Here is a 17,556-nt window from a genome sequence, read left to right as displayed (position 1 = left end):
AGGGTTTGCCCGAGGCCACAACAGCAGGGCAGAATCAGAGGTGACCCCACCGTCTGCTTCCAGGGCCTAAGCTGGCAACCCTCTCGGGCTGCGGAGCTCCCATCCCTCTCCAGGGATCTCGGGGTCCAATGAGTGGGCAGTTAGGACTCCTAGCCGAGGAGAAAGGCAGCTCACCCCTCACCACTCAGCGAAGGCACGTCTCAGGGCAGGACCGCACCCCAGACTCCAAGGACGCCCCGGCTTTCCTCTCCCCACTTCTGAGTACTGGCTGCGTCTCTCCTAAAGGCCGGCCCCGCCGCGCGGTGGCAAAGACGGCCAGTCCCAAGGCGGCCAGCCCGCAGGTAAAGACGGGCACCCCGCCAGCACCAGGGGGTCCTGGCCAGCTGGAGTCATGTGGGACTGCAGGCCGATCCTGGAGCCACCCAGTCCCCCTCCTTTCTTGTTTGTAATTATCGAGAATATGTGTAGCATGTGCTGGAAATGTGACACCTTGAGACTGGCTGCAGCAGCCCTGCTGGGTCCTGAAGAAACAGGCTGTCCGTCCACGCAGGCTCAGCGCGTCCTGTGCCTCAGCCTCCTAACCCAGCGCAGGCTGCCTCCCAGGGTCCCTCGCATGCTCTCTCCGGCCTCGGGACCTTCCAGAACCCAGGAAGAACAGGTTCCAGGGCACCGAGGTCTCCACTGCCCCTGGCTGCTCACGGTGGCTCACCTGTTAACGCCACTTGCTGCATGGACCATGCTCTGTGCCTTTGGACTCAGACAAGGTGGGGACCAGAACTCAGTGAACGTGCTCAGACAGACACCTGTCCCCACCAGCCAGGCTGGGGTCTCGGACGCACACCCGTCGTCTAGCCTGAAGCGGAGATTCATTACCAGGCAGGGTCATTACCAGGTCAGCTGATGTACATTCCAAGGCCCCATCGCAGCTGCAGCTGGACCTCAGCAGTGCAGGTGTGCCCCGCCCCCGTGTCACAGCTGAGCAGGAAGAGACCCCCCGAGTCCAGGCTCCAGGGAGGGACCGAGGAAGCTCTGAAGGGAAAGCGCTCTGTGTTCTGGAAAGTTCCCTGTGTGCAGAATATTGTAATTTTTTGTGTGTAAAAAGGGGGTAGAAATAAGAGATCCAAGAAACTGTGACAGAACAGGTGCCTAAGAAGCTGGCCCAAGTGACCCCTCGTGAGGGATAGCTTTGGGGCCTCTCCCTGAGAACTTCCTTTTTTTTAACCTTAAAATCATGACCAATTTCTAAAAAATAGTAATAAGTCTAAAATAACCCCCAAAATTATTCACAGAAAAAAGACTGGAAGAAAGTGCTAAAACAATAATGGTATATGCCTGTGGACATCCAGTCAAAGCATGATTGGTTTCTTTGATCCTTTTTCCAGGTCTGAGAACAGCACACCGGCTGGCCCCAGGCCACACACGTCTTCTCCTACAGCACATTTTCCTCATACACACTCTTTGATCCTAAAAGAAACTTAAAAATTCTGAATCGAATGAAATATTTCCAGAGTTCTTATTTCTCCAGTGTGGATGCAATCAAATGATTAGGAAGCAGAAATCACCACCATTATGAACGCACCTGTCAACGGCATCACCGTGTCGCTCTCTATCCACCCATCACCTCTGAGGGCCGTGCAATGGCTGAGCTTTGAGTGTCAAGCGAGATTTCTCATGGCAGCAGCAAGAAAGGGGTTTTGAAAATGAGGCTGGGTTGAGGAAAGGGATGGCTCGATTCTGAAGAGCTTCCCTTGCAAAGGCGCCGTGTGGCGTCTGAACACATCACTGCCATCAGGAAGAGGCAGCCCGCAGGACGGGGCTTCTCCCGCCACAGGAGGACAGAAACCCCTCTGCAGTGCTGAGGAGGCAGAGAGACGGCAGGGGGCACGTGAGGCCCCTCCCGTCCTCAGGGCCCCAGCACCCCCACACCTCCCCGGGCCTTGGGTGGGTCAGGGAACCCTCCAGCAAGAAGAAACCCAGATAGAAAGAGGGAAGGAGGCGGCTGTGGGCTGAAATGAGTCCCCCAAATTCATATCTTCAATCCCAACTCCGGGCCCTCAGAGTGACACTGTATCTAGAGACGAGATCTTGTTAAGAAGGGGCTGTGTGCGTGTGGCCCTAAAGCAGCAGGGCTGATGGGAAGGGGAGGTGGGCTGGGTGCAGCTCCGTGGTGGGGGTGGGCTTCGTGTGCACAGGGTCCTGGCTGACCCCTCGTTCACATGCATGACGTTCCCTTTCCATGATGAACTTGAAGTTCTCCCTCATATTGGGGTTCTGCTCCTCTGCATTTCTGTGCGTTTATTTCCACTCCAGCCGGGGCACGTTCCTGACAGCAGGAAGACCACTAGGCAGGAGACCCCAAGGGAAGGGGACTCCAGAGGATCCACCTGCTTGTAAGCCCAGGGCCAGCAGCAGAGAGTCCACACTGCGCAGAGTCGCCGCCCAGGTAAGATCCGGAGCCTGCACGGGCTGGGGAGGCACGGTCCCCTCTGAGACGAGGCACAGACCCCAGCAGCCACCTCTAAGGAGGGTCTGGGGTGTCTCTCGTGAGGGTGGGCTCCCCACTCGCAGCTCAGAGGCCTTCCTGATTTCCCACCTTTAAGAGAGCAGATATTCTCCTGGGAAAGAGATATTTAGCTGCTCAGACAAATCAGACAAGTGGGGGAATGGAAATAAACCGGGCATCTGCCTGCCACCGTGGCCGTGCCCAGAGAAATCCCATTAGCCGGGCCCAGCATCCGGCCACTCCTGCCCAGGACGAATGACGAATACGGCCGCTTTGTTCTGGTTCTCTGCGTGAAAGACACTCTGTGGGGTTATTTGTCTAGTTTGTTGACTCTCATAAAAGACATTCATAAATTTATTCTTAGTGCCAGGAGCGCTTACCAGTGTCAAAGTGGCTCTTTTCAGACATTGCTCCATATTAAACCAAGCCACTCGGATGCGTCTATAAATAATTGTCTGGGCTTCGTTTAGCCAACAAACAGCTCTCTCTCTCTCTCTCTCTCTCTCTCTCTCTCTCTCTCTCTCCCCCCCCCTCTCTTTTTAAAATCAACTCTAAAATGATTTCATAAACAACGGGAGGAATTTCCCATTAATATTAAAGTGTGTCTGGGTTGGTCGTTTTAATAGAACTTTCCAGAGGGAACAGGCAGTCCTTCCATCTTGTCCATGTGAAACCTGTTCCCTTTTCAGAGCGAGCTCTTGGCGGCCCGCCTGGCCAGCACCAGTCAGAGCCACCTCTCCCCCCACCCTGTCCATCTCTCCCTGCTCTGGCCCAAAAGCAGGAGCTCAGCCAGGCAGCGAGCGGCAGCAGCCCGAGCCAGTGCAGACAGCGTCACCACCCTGGGGCCTCTGGTGTTTCTACTCTGGCCTTAGACATCCAGAGTTCGACTCTGCAGGCCTCCAGCCTCTAAGACAGAAAGGCAAGATCGTGGCTGGATCAATTTAACCCATACACAAGACTCTCTCCTGCTAGCCAGCTCTCAAAGAGTAGGTTCAAGTAGGATAGAAATGTAGTTCTGTTTTTACATAAAAGAATTCCAGAGACAGACAACCCAGGGTGGATATGGTGGCTTAACTATGTCACCTTCTTGTTTTCATGATTCACCCTCCTTGGCATGTCACTTCATGGTCCAAGACAGCTGCTCTGGTCCAGGCATCAAGTGTGCATTCCAAGCAACCAGCAGGAAGGGTATAGAATGATCCCCCCCATTCAAGGTCGACTCCTGGGATTACCGCATAAATTCCTTATTGTACTTATCTGGCAGAATTTAGTCAAATGACCCCAGCTAGTGGCAAAGGAGGCTGGGACATGTGACAGGAAAAGGAAGAGCAGACATGGAAGCCACCAGCCTCAGGCACCCAGAGGAGCACCTTCTCTGCACAGATCCCTTCCCCTCTCACGTTTTCCCTCAGGGCTGGGATTCTGAGAAGCTGAACCCGCAGAGTGACAGTCCCCTGCTGTGGAGAGCCAAGCCTGAGGCCCCCTCTGCCGTCCCCTGAAGCTGATGGTCCTTCGCAGCCACGTGGTCAGCGGCCCCAGGAGGAACCCCGGCAGGGCGGTGCTGGAGGCGAGGTGGAGGGCGAAGTCGGGGCAGGACCCGTTGTTGACCCAGCGTCCTCTTCCTTGGCACCTCCACCAGGTTGTGGTCACGCGATGGCCACCAGGGTCACCTCCTCTGTCCTCCCTCCTGCTGTGACAGGCGCTGCTCCTGCGGACGAGGCAGCCGGGGCTCGCACCCCTGCCCACAGGCCCGGGCAGGCCCTGGGTGCTGCTAGAGTCGCCTTGGAGTGCCGGGGGGATGCAGGGCCCGCCGTCCAAGACCTCTCCCCACAGTGCCGCCCGCTGCTCGGTGGACCCCAGGCCCCTTCTTAGGTGTGTTCTTGTTGGTTTCTGAAAATCTGAACCTGAAACAGGTGTTTGGTAGTCTGCCTTCCTCGGGTGGCCATCCGATGACATCTGAAGGTCACGGGGTCTGCGGCCCAGCTCTCTACCAGCACTCCCAGGTCCCCTGCAGGGTGTGGCGGAGGCGACCCTCCTGGGACTGTCCAACCAAGTCTTGCTTGACCTCTGCCCCTGCCCTCCCTCCAGGAGTGGGTTGTTGCCAGGGCACCCACCCCCCAGCGTCGTCCCATGTGGAGGGGAAGTCACACTGGCCCCGGCTGGGGGGAGAGACAGCGGAGGTGTCATGCAGCAGGCTGGCAGCGGGCCACCTGGAATCTCAGCTGCCCTGCTCCAGGCACCGGGCTCCTCCAGCTTCGAGCTCGCCTTGTCCCACCCCACTCCTCCTCTAGAACGTTCCACAGTCACCAGCTCAACTGCCACGTCTGGCGACGTGGAACTCGAGCAGACAGCTCCCCAGACCATCCCGGCAGGGCCCGGCGCTGTACCAGGAACACACAGCGCACGCGGCTCCTTCTGTCCCGTGTGGGCAGCCAGGACGCCTGGCTCTTGCGCTGCCATGAACAGGTATCTACCTAGCGGCAGAAGGAAGGGGTGCCGGGTCCTTGGTGGTCACTCTGGAGAAGCTTCTCCTGGTCTGTGGGCCAAAATGACACAAAGGGTATATAGGACCTTGTCCCCACTGAGGGGACCTGGCTGTTTTTGTCTGCCTGGGAGCCACCAGCAAGAAACCCTTAGGCCATGTTGTTTTGAAGTTTCCCAGGGTGAGTGGGTGGCTTGGAACTGGCCCATCAGCGAACCACATAAATGCAGTCACACGCCACACGACGTCTGGGTCAATGATGGACAGCATTTCTGATGGAGGGTGGACGATTATGGAGCTCTTCCCAGGCCTGAGAGGAACAGGCCAGGCTTGTGCCTTCCTGTGCACAGAGTTCTCCTTCCAGGCCCGGGTCACGCCTCCGGAACGCCCGCCCTCCACCCCTCCCTCGGGGACCCACCCTGCTCGGAACTCCTGCAACATTCGCCCATCTGCGCCACTTGCAGGCTCTTTACCACTGGTCATCCGTCGGCCGCCGTCCGTGCATGTGTGGTGTGTCCCCCAAGGTGGTCCAGAGTCACTGAGTTCAGGGCTTCACCCTAACCCAGGCTCCAGGCTAGGTCTGCAGCCCTCGGGCCCTGGGTGGGCCTCACGTCCACCCTGCAGGTGGAAGACAGTGGTACCCCAGTGTCCCCACTTCAGAGATGAGGAACTGAAGCTTAAAGAAAACAAGCCACTTGCCAGAGGCGGCCCAGTGACGTGGGCCAGGACAGGGGGGGTCTTTAAGAGAACAGACTTCTGGACGGTACCGCGCTGCCTCGCAGACCCCCCTGGACCGGCGTGGCTGGTCCTGGATCATTTCCGCCCAAGACCTGCTCATGGGCTCCTCCATCCTGAGCAGATTTCAGGGAGGCACGGTCCAGGCAGGAAGGACCTGAAGGCACGTGGGGCCACCTCTCTTGGCCGCCCAGGCCTGGGGGCTGACCACACCCTTTGCCTGCTGGTCCTGTTGCTTCTGCCCAGCTCCATCCCCTTCACACAGAGGACCATTCACCATGGGGCCAGGAGGGGAGGCGTCACTGTCACTCCCAGGGAATTCTGAGGCAGCCCTCAGGGACCGAGAAGGAGCTCCCGAACAGACTGAGCAATTCTGCCTGGAACAGAAGAAGTTCAGTCTCCGTCAAGGGCTCTCACTGCCCATCCACCACCAAAACACCCACGCCCGAGAGCCGAACCCTGAGCTGGGCCCAGGCATTAATGTTGTTACTGAACAGTGGGACAAACCAAAGTGGTTTTTTTCCAGAAAAAAAAAAAAAAAAAGGCAGATCAGCTTGAACCTGAACCTGTATATTTTCTAAAAGTCTAAACAGGAACAAAAAATCAGACACCAACATGCTCTGAGAATGAAACCGATATTTCATTCAATGCAATTTCTTGATTCAAAAAAAAAAATCAGGAAGGTGCAGGAGAAGAGAGCAGGCCACCTTCCTTGGGGGACCTGGTGGTGTGGAGCTGTTCCCAGGTGATCCAACGAGACTGGCTCGGTTCCATGTGACATCCCGTAATCCTGAACAGCCTATAGCATCCATCAAGAGGACAGACCTGGGATATTGTCCCCACTGCCTGGGAGGCCTCAGGTGTGTTACCTGGGGCCAATCTCCCAAGCCAGAGACAGGCATGGCTCTGAGCAGCCTGGCACAGCCCACCCCACGTGGCACGGTGGCCTCGTGTGGCATCGCTCCCTCTTAGAACGTCTGACCCCCACAAAAACTGATGAGGACGGACTTTGTGCCCCCAGAGAGATAGGGCTGGGCCAGAGGGCTCTCCTGTACTCAGTCCGCCCAGGTCCGCACCGGCTGCCCTCTGGGCCCACTACACACATGTGCAGGCCACACCAACCCTGGGCTAAGAGGGCAGTCGTGGGCACGGGAGCTGGTTGTGGGTGGAGTAAGCTGAGCTGTATCCACCAGCTCTGCACCCATCCTGAGCAGGAGCAAGTGACAACGCGGCCTCCAGGCTCCAAAGACCAGGCCCTGAATCTTCAACGGCAGTCACCTGGGGGTTAGGCAGGGTGGAGAGGCAGGATAGAGAATTTTTTGCTCTGCACGTCATGATCTTTCTATCATTGTGTCCTTCAGAAGCAACTTGTAATGTTCAAAATACAGGCTTGAGCCAGGTGCTGTGGTGCATGCCCATCACCCCAACTGCTCAGGAGGCTGAGGCTGGAGGGTCACAATTTTGAGGCCAGCGTCTGCAACTTAGCAAGGCCCTAAGCAACTTAGAGTGAGGCCCTGTCTCTAAAAAAAAAATAAAATAAAACAAAAATAAAAAGCGCCGGGATGTGGCTCAGTGGTTAAGCACTCCTGGGTTCAATCCCTGTCCTTACCAATAACTGAGGAGCACAACCAACTGGGAACATTGGCCACCAAACTGGCAGATACATCTTGAATTTTTCATACCTATTGTTAGGAGGAAAGACAGGCGAACAAGCGGACACACTGGCCTTGGGGGTAAAGCATTTTTGGAGGGAAAGATTATAAAAACTATTAATAACCTTTAAAATATGCATAAACTTTGACAGCAGTTCCACTTCTAAGCATCTGTCCCTGAAATCACTGTGGCTAACGATACATGCATTTGGATGCTCACTGAAGCATTGTTTATAAAAGCAAAAAGCTGGAAAGATGCTGACTGTCTAAACAGTGAAGGACTGGCCCAATATATCATGACCTTATGCACAGGGAACGACTGTGCAGCTATTGAAATGACGATAGAGAAAAATGTGGAACAACATGGAAATTTTCATAATACATGAGCAGAAGACACTGGTTGCTAATGGTCTGTATAATATGAACTGACTTTTATAAATAAACCTAGGTATGTGTTGTCAGCATTGAATTTTGACCCTTGACCCTTGATCTTGGCCAAAAGGCTAAATAACCTGCATCTGACTTTTAAACAGCTGATTTTAGGCCATTTGCATTTTTCCCTTTATGGTTTTCTGTCTTTTTTTTGTCACTGAGATATTTGTTAATAAAAACGACTCAGTGCTAAAAACATCCGAGACCCATTTTCAAGTAATCAGTCAGGAAACAAACATCTTTAAATCAACGAGTGAAGAACCAAAGACACATCGAATGAGATAAAGTAGTGTCATTGTTCCAAACAAGCCCTCTAATGAATCTTCTAGGCCTTCTTCTAAGACCGCAGAATCTGAGTTCATACAGATGAGGTCATTGCATTGCAAAACTTGTTGGCCCGGCCCCACACTCCAAAACCCTAACCTACTCTTACCCCAGGAGGAGGAAAATAAACTTGCTTTCTTATTTTTGTACGAGAAAACCATGCATCTTCAAAGTTCAAGGTGGAAAGGCTGCAGCCGGATTCCCCAGGCCAGTGTTCCGGGGCCGGGAAGGTTTGGTTCTCCAGTGACATTGTTTTGTGCCAGTGTGAAATGCAGATTTTCAGACAAGGGAATGGGAGTCCACTTGGGGAGCACCGTGGTCCTCAACTGGGTAAACCCTGGCTGACCCACGATGTCAGCGAAGGTCGCTGGCCCCTCTCACAGCCCCTGCTGGACCACACTTTCTTCACGAGAAAAGTTTCCTTCTCACTGGAGCCCAGCACGAAACATGTAGGTCTCAGAACTAAAACTCGTAGGACAAGACATCTCAGTGAAGAGGAAAGTTAGACACAGGAGAAGAGCAGCCTCAGGGCCCTGGCAGTGTTCCCCTAAGGTCTTTCCTCTGACTCTAGAGAGGTCTTGCCAAGCCAGTGTCACCTCCCAAGACTAGTGGAGCACAAGGAGTGAACCCATGGGCTTACCTGTCAGACACAGCCATTGTCCCCTTGGTCCGCCCAAGCCCTGTGTGCAAGTCAGGAGCTCAGTGTTTGCACCCACGTGCAAACTTCCTTTGTCATTTCTAATGGGTCATCATCCACAGACAGAATTACAAACAGGCCTCCAAGTATCGCAGATCCCTTTCCTCGGGGGTACCTTCCAAGACCCTAAAGACAGCCAGATACCTCAGTAGTACGGAACCCCACACAGACCACACTTCCCTACACCTACCTGCCTATGCTCAAGTTCAATTAATAAATTAGGCACAGAGATTAAAATAATCATTTGCCATCCATCTTGGCAACCTCCCTCAGCATATATTTTTTTTCTTCATCAAGTCAAGAACTGTCAACTTTTCATCTAAGATGTACCCAAGGCTGTGATGTAAATCATTAGCATCATTACTGTTGCACTTTGGAGCCTTATGAAGTAAATACAGATGAGCATGAGTACTTGGTATCCTAACAGCGGATCTGATAACCAAGACAGTTACTAAGAGACTAATGAGCAGGTAGCATACACAATGTGGATACTCTGAACAAAAGGATGTTTGTATCCCAGATAGTACAGAGTGGGATATCTCAAGATTTTGTCACACTATTTAATATACACATCAAACTGCATGTAATTTAAAACTTAAGAATTCTTTATTTCTGGAACTTTCTATGTAATATTTCCAAACTACCATTGACTATGGGTAACTAAAACTGCAAAAGGCAAATCTGTGGTAGGTGGGAAGGAGTGTTATTGATCCTCCCCAAGATCACCCTCTCCTGACCTTTGACCTGCTACACAGTATTTCACTCCTGACTAAGATTTTAAGCTCTGTGCTCAGGTGCTGATGAGCCCAGTAGATTGCAAATGACCTGCTGGAAACCTGTCTCAACTATAATTCTCCAGGCAGGGGGTGTTCTCTTAGTGACCTCTTGACCAAAAGCTAATTAGAAATGTATCCAGAGGACCTCGGGAACATAGGCATATAAGGTGGGTTCCAGAAGGCCTCTGGAGGGAGTCAGATGAAAAATCTCTCCAGTGCAGAGATGCTAAGACACTGCAGGTCATGGGTGTTGCTTGAGAACTACACCAGCACAGGGGGCTTAGTCCTGCAGATGGTACGAAGGAAGGATGTAGCCTTATGGCAGGAGAAGGAGAGACGCTGGATACAGACATCAGAAAGGTTGAGCTCATCTCCATCTCTTTGTCCCAAATCAGGATGCCTATATTTAACTGACTGGCTTGATAAGCAACAATCATCCACTGTAAATTGTTTAAACATCACTTTACTAGGAGAATACTATTTTTTTTGTATAAACATTCTTTGTCAAATACATGATGCTTGCCATTTTGGGCTGGAAATCTAGTTTATACTATTTATACAGAGATTTTTGGACCTCCTGACTGAGCCCTGTAGATGCAGGACTTACTGTGTGCCTGGCTCCCTCCTCGTTTGCCTATGGCCAGCGTGGACTATATATCTGCTGAAGCAAAAGATAGATGAACGTCTGCCTTCGGAAAGCAAACATCTCCAAACTGTTGGCCACAAAACTGGGGGAAATGCTGAAGATAGAATAGTCTGTGAACCTGACTGTCTCTCATACAACCTGAAGGATCCCATCTGGAAACCTCTCCTCGAGAAGATGAAAATGTATGTAAACAAAAGAGAGAAATAAGTGGACCCACTGGGGAGTTTGAGACATGGGGGATGGTGTTCGCTTTCCTGAGAGCTGTCCAGTAGGGCCAAGCAGGAACAAGTTCCCTCCCTGGACCTCCTCCACTCTGCCTCTGCAAAGGCCAGCCACTGAGGATGGACCCGATCATAAGGAGGCACAGCACACCTCAGGCTCCGTTAGTACAGGGTCCCGGCAACGGGATGCTACCACGGACCCTTCTCTGCCCTATTCTCACCACAACTCAGAGGTGAGACCCAGATTCAGGGAGAATTAGTGGAGGAACATGAGCTGTCCCCACCTCTGTCCACAGCTGGACTCCCCGGGGTGCCTGGCAGGATGACCACCTGGCAGGGTGGTTACAACAGGAACACTCGTGTGAAAGCATGGTAAATTTACTTACCTTACTTACACGTCCTGGGAAAATCATAACCAATTCCACACAAGGTTGCTTCAGATGGGTGCTTTCCAAGGTGCCACTCCACAAGGATCCCTTTCCAAACAAATGAGTTGGATCTGTGAAAAAATAAAAATGACAACATTCTGTCATTTGCAACAACATGGGTGGAACCGGAGGACATTGTGTCAAGTGAAATAAGCCAGGCATAGAAAGACACATACCGCATGATCTCACTCAGATATGGAATCTAAAAAAAAAAAAAAGTTGATCTCATAGAAGCTGAGAATAGAACCATGGTCACCCGAGGCTGGGAGCAGGGAGGAGAGGCAAGATGTGCCGCCATTAGGTAGGAGAAACAGTGCGGGTGCCCCGTTCCACCGCGTGGTGATTACAGAGTAACGTCGTGTACATTTTAAAAACACTACAAGAATTTTGAACATTGTCACCACAAAGAAATGACAGATGCTGGAGGCGATGGATGGGCTCAGCCTGATTCCCTGCCCCACGTTTACATGTCTTGAACTGTCACATGACACCCATAAGTACGGGCGATTTTGTGTGTGTCCATTTTGAAAGACCGTTTTAAAGTGTTCAAGGTGAGGATGCGGTTAGGGGACAAGAGTGGGTGGCTCTGGTTGTAGACCAGGTATGGGTCTGGGAAGGGTGTGGGGTTTTCCTTGTCTCAGTCCCGGATCTCCAGTGGAATCCCAGTGCAAGGCCACAAGCGCACACGGAATTATTCAAATAGGCTTTGCTAAGACCACTGGGACATGAATGCATTAGCACGGGGACAGTTCCGAGGAAAACCAAGGGAATCTTTTTTTTTTTTTCTTTAAAGTGACATTTTTAAACTACTGTGTGTTGGATCTTATTTCACATGGGCACATTCTTACCCCACAGGCTGGGCCCTGCGAGCATCACTCCTCATCTTACCTCAGGAAAAACCCAGTCATGAAACAGCCTAAGCACAGAACACTGGGGTTCTGCACAAGTGGTTCTGTTGGGGGACTTGCTTACCCGGCACCAGCTTCTGTGGGACTTTTACTTTTGCAGGTGTGTGAGGCTCATGGCTCTGTGTGCTGCAGAGCTGTGACATGGGGTCCTTGGCTTCATCACAGGGGGCCACCACCACAAAACCCCCGGCCAGGCCACCGCTCCTAGGAGCTGCTGGTGTGCTAAGGGACAGCCAAGCCAGGCCCCGTGTGGGCCTCATCGCCCCCTGGCCACCGCTCGTCTCACAGACACGTCTGCCGTCTCCGGTGAGTGGGTGGGCAGGACTTGAAGGCAGAACATGGGCACACACGTCCACTCGGGTACTTCCGTAGTCCCTCTTTGTCTCTCTTCACTGACAGCCTTGTTCACGCGAGTCACCCTGCTGCTCCCTAACAGAGGCCGCGGGGGCGAGAGTGCAAACCCGGCCACACTCAACCCCTTCACCCCATGAACAGGCCACCCCTGGGGAAAGGCCTGTGCTCCTGAGACGGTGAACACCCTGCGGGATGCTTTGCATTTTTATGTGGTTTTCATTTTATACTTTTCTTAGATTGTGGTGTTCCAAAATGATTTGTTTGGGTATAAATCATCAAAAAGCAATGTTTGGGGCTGGGGCTGGGGCTCAGTGGTAGAGCGCTTGCCTCGCATGTTGAGGCACTGGGTTCGTTCGATCCTTAGCACCACATAAAAATAAACAAAATAAAGGCATTCCGTCCATCCGCAACTACAGAAGACTTTTTAAAAAAGCAATGTTTGTATGTCACTTGCCTATTTTTGTTTTCACAAAACACTCTTGTGTGATGGTAGCCTGAGTGTATGTCTATCCCATCGCCCTCCAAATAAAAAAGTCAGGGCACTTACCTGAAAACTCAGAGACCAGCCTGGCCCCTCCCAGCTCCAGCTGCTACCCACCTCTGGCCCAACCCAGCAGCAATTCACAGATGGAAGCCAAGGCCTGTGGCTCCCACCAGAGCCCTTACTGCCACCTCCCAGGATGGCAGCATCTTATTTTAGTTCTATTCCACATGAGGGGTAAAAGGAGACCTGGTGAGTTTTCTTCGATGGCCCCTGAGAAACTAGAAGAGTCAGCCCCCGTATTTGTGGATCTCACATCCAAGGGTTCAACCAACTGTGGATCAGAAATATTTGAGGCGGGGGGTGCATCTGTACCAAACATAAATAGACTTTCTTCCCATCGTTATTCCCTAAACAACACAGCATAGAGTATTTAGATGGCATTCCTGTCGTACTGGATGTTATCAGATGTAACCTGTTATTAGATGTAACCTTAGAGATGACTCGATGTACCCAGAGGATGAGAAAATTCAAAAAAACTTAAAATCTTGCGCAAAACCTCTGCCATTTTGTTTAAGGGACTTGAGCTCCAATAGGTCTGGGTGTCTGCAGGAGGTCCTGGGCCAGTCCCTTTGCAGCCACTGAGGGTTAAGGGTCAAGGTGTTCTCCATAGCACACACTGGTTCCTTCCGCATGTGGCCACACGACCAGTCAAGTTCTCTCCATTTTACCAGCGAGACCATCAAGACTGTGGGGAGTTAAGGAACCCAGGTTTGCATAGATCCTCCTGCTGAGAGCCATAGCTAAGTAGGAATGACGCATGGCAATTTCCTTGTCTGCCTACCCCGTGTTGCTTAAAGGAAGGACTCTCCATTGTGGAAATGGGCTTGCCTTGGACCCAGGTCATTTGCAGTGACATTGCATGAAAGGTGACCTTGCTCAAGGACCAGGGTGGATCCGCGTTTAGGGCAAATCAGGGTTTAGGGCGGATCGGGGTTTAGGGAGCTCCTTGGGTTTAGGGCGGTTCCAGGTTTAAGGTGGACCCTGCTGGGAATAGGGCGCATCCTGCTGCCTCAGGCGCCCGCCCGCTCCTTGAGTTCTCACGGGATTCAGAGGGTATTTGGGATTCAGAGCTAGGTGGAGGTGTGGATTTTCCCCAGAATGTGCATGTAGAGTGCCGGTGTGAGTTCGGGAATAAAGAATTGCTGTTTGAATCTACAAGGCTGTGGTGGCTCGTGATTTCGTGCCCAGCCAGACTGCGGCATCCTCCCCCCTTGGTCCTCCTATGTGGAGGGCTGGGAAGGGTGAGAGGCTAGAAGCTAGGTCAGCCTTTAAGGAGCTTGCGGGCCAGACAGGAGGGCGGCAGGGGGCGGGGGTTCTCTCGATACCCCTGCTCCCTCTGCTCTCTTCTTCCATTCTGGAATATTCCCTGTGCTCTTATCTCTTTCCTTCCCAGAAAGCTGCCGAGATGCCTCTACTGCCCACCGACCCCATGTCTGGGTTTCCCTGCCGCCTCCCCCTCCCCAGCCCTGATCCATTAGCCCATCCTCTGTTCTCTGGTCCCCAGCCTGGAGCCCAAGGACTCTGCAGGGAGAGAGGGTGGGCCAATCAATCCTCTGGCGGGATCTGGACACCATTTTCTTAATGTCTTCCTTCTCTCAGAACCATCCAGGGAAGCACCCCTCCTGGACCCAAAGAAGCAGAATTCCTGACGGGGAGTCCCAGCAGCAGGAGGGAGCACGGAGGGAGCCCAGCCTGTGTCCCCCACCCTATCCACAGCTGCCCTTAATGGCTAGCACATTACAACGGACGGAGCCGTTACTGACAAAGGAGGCCTTGCAGGTGGGTCTGGAAGCCAGGGCCTCACTAGGCCACCTTGAAACAAACTGGGCTGGACCCAACTGCCCGTCCAGACCACCTTGGGCAGGAGACTCACCAGAAGGCCCTTCAGGGAGAGGGGAGCATCCCCTGCACGCTGCAACCTGGGGCTGGACCTCCCGCTGCCCACCCCCTAGTGGAGAGAGAGAAGCCTGCGCCTCAGGCCCTGCTCCAGCCTGGCTCAGGCCTGCCTCCGGTCAGCATGGCTGTCCTCCACCCGCTGGGGACAGCTGGCCATCGTGGGGCAGACCTCCAGACAGAGAGGAGAGGGAGGCCCCCGCAGGCACATTCGTCTTCCCCAGGCCTCTCTGAGGTATCTGAGGGCCTGCTCATCTATCCACACCACGTCTTATTCTACGAGGTATAAAATACCTGAGCAAAAATTGGAGCAATGTGTCCATGCGTCCCCACCCTCAGTGGAAGGACCAGGAGTTTTGAAGCCATGCACCAGTTTATGGATTATTCTTCCATAATTGTCCAGATGTTTGGCCCGGCCCAGATTGCAAAAGCAATCAAATCCCGCCCTCCCCTCCAGAGGTGACTGGCCTCCAGGGCCCCATCACAGTACCCTGTAGCTGTAACCGCTCAGAGGCCCTGGGGAGGCCAGCATCCCTGTTCCAACAGCCAATCAGAACCAGATGCCCTCTCTTTAGAGCTTAGTCGTCTCTGACACGGTGAACATGTTGAGGGCCTAGGCATTTGGTTTTGGACTTTATTTTTGGTTTGTTAGTTGCTTTTCCATAAATTCAAAAAAATGTGAGAAATTTACATTTTCTTGAATTCCTTAGTGGGATGAGCTTTGGGCTCAGTGACTCACTGAGGTAGGGGTGCAAGAAGAAGTGCCTGGGAGAAATTGCAATAAGATTCAGCCTGCCTCAGCTCAAGTTGATGGAGAACCATCAGAAAATAAGGACAGGAAGAATATTCCAGGTCTTTTCTGGGTCACTCATTCCTTTAGCAGAGGGCAGTCTAAACATAAGGATAAAAAGGTAAATAAGTTCCCCAGGTTAGTCAACTTTAGTCAGTCAGCTTTCTATTACTGTAACAAAATACACGTAATAATCAACTTATCAAGAGGAAAGGTTTGTCTTATGGTTTCAGTCTATGGTTGGTTGGCATCAGTGCTGTGGGCCTGTGGCGAGGCAGCACATGTCGGTGGGAGAATGGGATGGAGCAAGCTGCTTATCTCACGGTGGCCGAGAAGCAGAGAGAGACAGGAGGGGGTTGGGATCCCGATTTCCCCTTCAAGGGCACATCCCTGATGGTCTCACTCTCTCCCATTAGGCTCCACCTTTGAAAGGTCCCACCACCTCCCACTGGTGACACAGGCTGGGAACCAAGTCTTTAACACATGAATCTGGGGGACAAGCCAGATACAAACTATAGCACAGGCTTCATCTTCCAGGAGCTCCCCAAGTGTGATGAGGGAAACAGAAATGGGGGCTCAACAAAAAAAAAAGTACAGTACAGGCTAGACATCCCTAGCCCCAAATCCAAGATCCAAAATGCTCCAAAATCCAAAACCCAACATATTTTGAGCACCAGAAGGACAGCACAAGGGAAAATGTCCCACCTGACCTCCCAGGATGGATCGTAGTCAAAACACTGGTGCACTAAAAATAATGCAGGGGTCAGCTTCAGGCTGTGTGCAAAGGTGTGTCTACAGTGTCCGTGGACACTGTGCTTCGCCCCAGGACCCACCCCCAAGACATCTTTTCTTGGGCATTTGCAGCTCTTCCCAAATCTGAAGCATTTCAGATAAGACGCTCACTCATATCTACTACTTCCCCTGGTGGAAGGATGGACCGCACGGAGGAGAGGCTCAGAGGACGCATTCTTCATTTGAGTTTTGAAGAACAAGGAGAAGAAATGCCCTCCTTGGAGATGTTCCTGGAGGCCTCTCTACTGACCACAGATGTCCCTCATGGACTCATGAGCTCAGCAGGCCAGGACGGAGACTTGGCTCCCATCTCAGCCTTTCTCCAGAGACTCCCAGGGCCTGCAGCTGGTTGTGCACCTCCTTCAAAGTCCACCTTCCCCGGGTCGAGGAGCAAGGTGGAGCAGACACTGGTGCCATTAGCAATGAGAGGGGAGCCTGCAGCCCCAGATGTTTCTTGGAGCCTCCAGAATGTTTTTAACATTTTTAGTTAGTGCCATCACTTTAAAAGTTAGAATAGTTCACCTAAGAATTCTCTTGAATTTTTTCTCTTCTCTTGAACTACTGGAAGACATGGTGACAATGGGCCCATATTCAGCAGGTCAGCTCTGAACTCAGTAGGAGTCACGCCCATAGGTGAACTGCATACCAGCCCGACTCTTCTGTGTAAGCAACATCCCCAAATCCTAGTGGCTTTAACAGGGATCAGTAGTTAGCTACAACTCAGGGCTCAGGCATTTGGGCCAGTGAAGCATTTCTTCGTGGTCTCCCAAGGCTTACTCCAGGCGCACTTGTTGGACAGGATATCCCAGTTCTCCAGCTCAGCCTTCACCAATCGGAAGACCGCAGTCCCAACAGCAAGCACTTTTCCAGCCTCTGCCTGTATGACCGTTACCAACATCCCCTTACTTAAAGCAAAACACAATACCAGTTCAATTCCAAGGTTAGGGAAATGGATGTCAAAGAATTTATGATTTTTATTGCCAAAAAAATTACATGTCACCATGATTTCCATGACACAGAAACTAAGTGTCAGTTGCCATTGCAGTATGAACTTGAGCCTCCAATTTTCTTCCAGAGGGTCTTTATCAACTTCACTGTACCTGATAGAAGGCTGTGGACAGCAAGCTAAGGAATAAACCCAGAGCTCTTCTCTTGCTTCATGGTTCAGAACTGAGCTCACCTGGCCCTTCCACTCATGAACATGGGAAGGTAAAATGGGATCTGTTTTAGCTTTTTCTTTGCTATGGTGGTAATGTCTTTAACAACTGCAACTTCCTTAACCCCAGTTTTACTCTCACCTTTCAAGTCCAAGTTTTTCAAATCTTTCTGCTTTGCTTTCTGCTCCTGATTATCTCAATAAATTTGAATAAAAGCCACCA

Source organism: Urocitellus parryii, chromosome 1 (assembly GCF_045843805.1).
Source record: "Urocitellus parryii isolate mUroPar1 chromosome 1, mUroPar1.hap1, whole genome shotgun sequence".
Classification (NCBI taxonomy): Eukaryota; Metazoa; Chordata; class Mammalia; order Rodentia; family Sciuridae; genus Urocitellus; species Urocitellus parryii.
Note: the sequence above shows the minus strand (reverse complement) of the source record.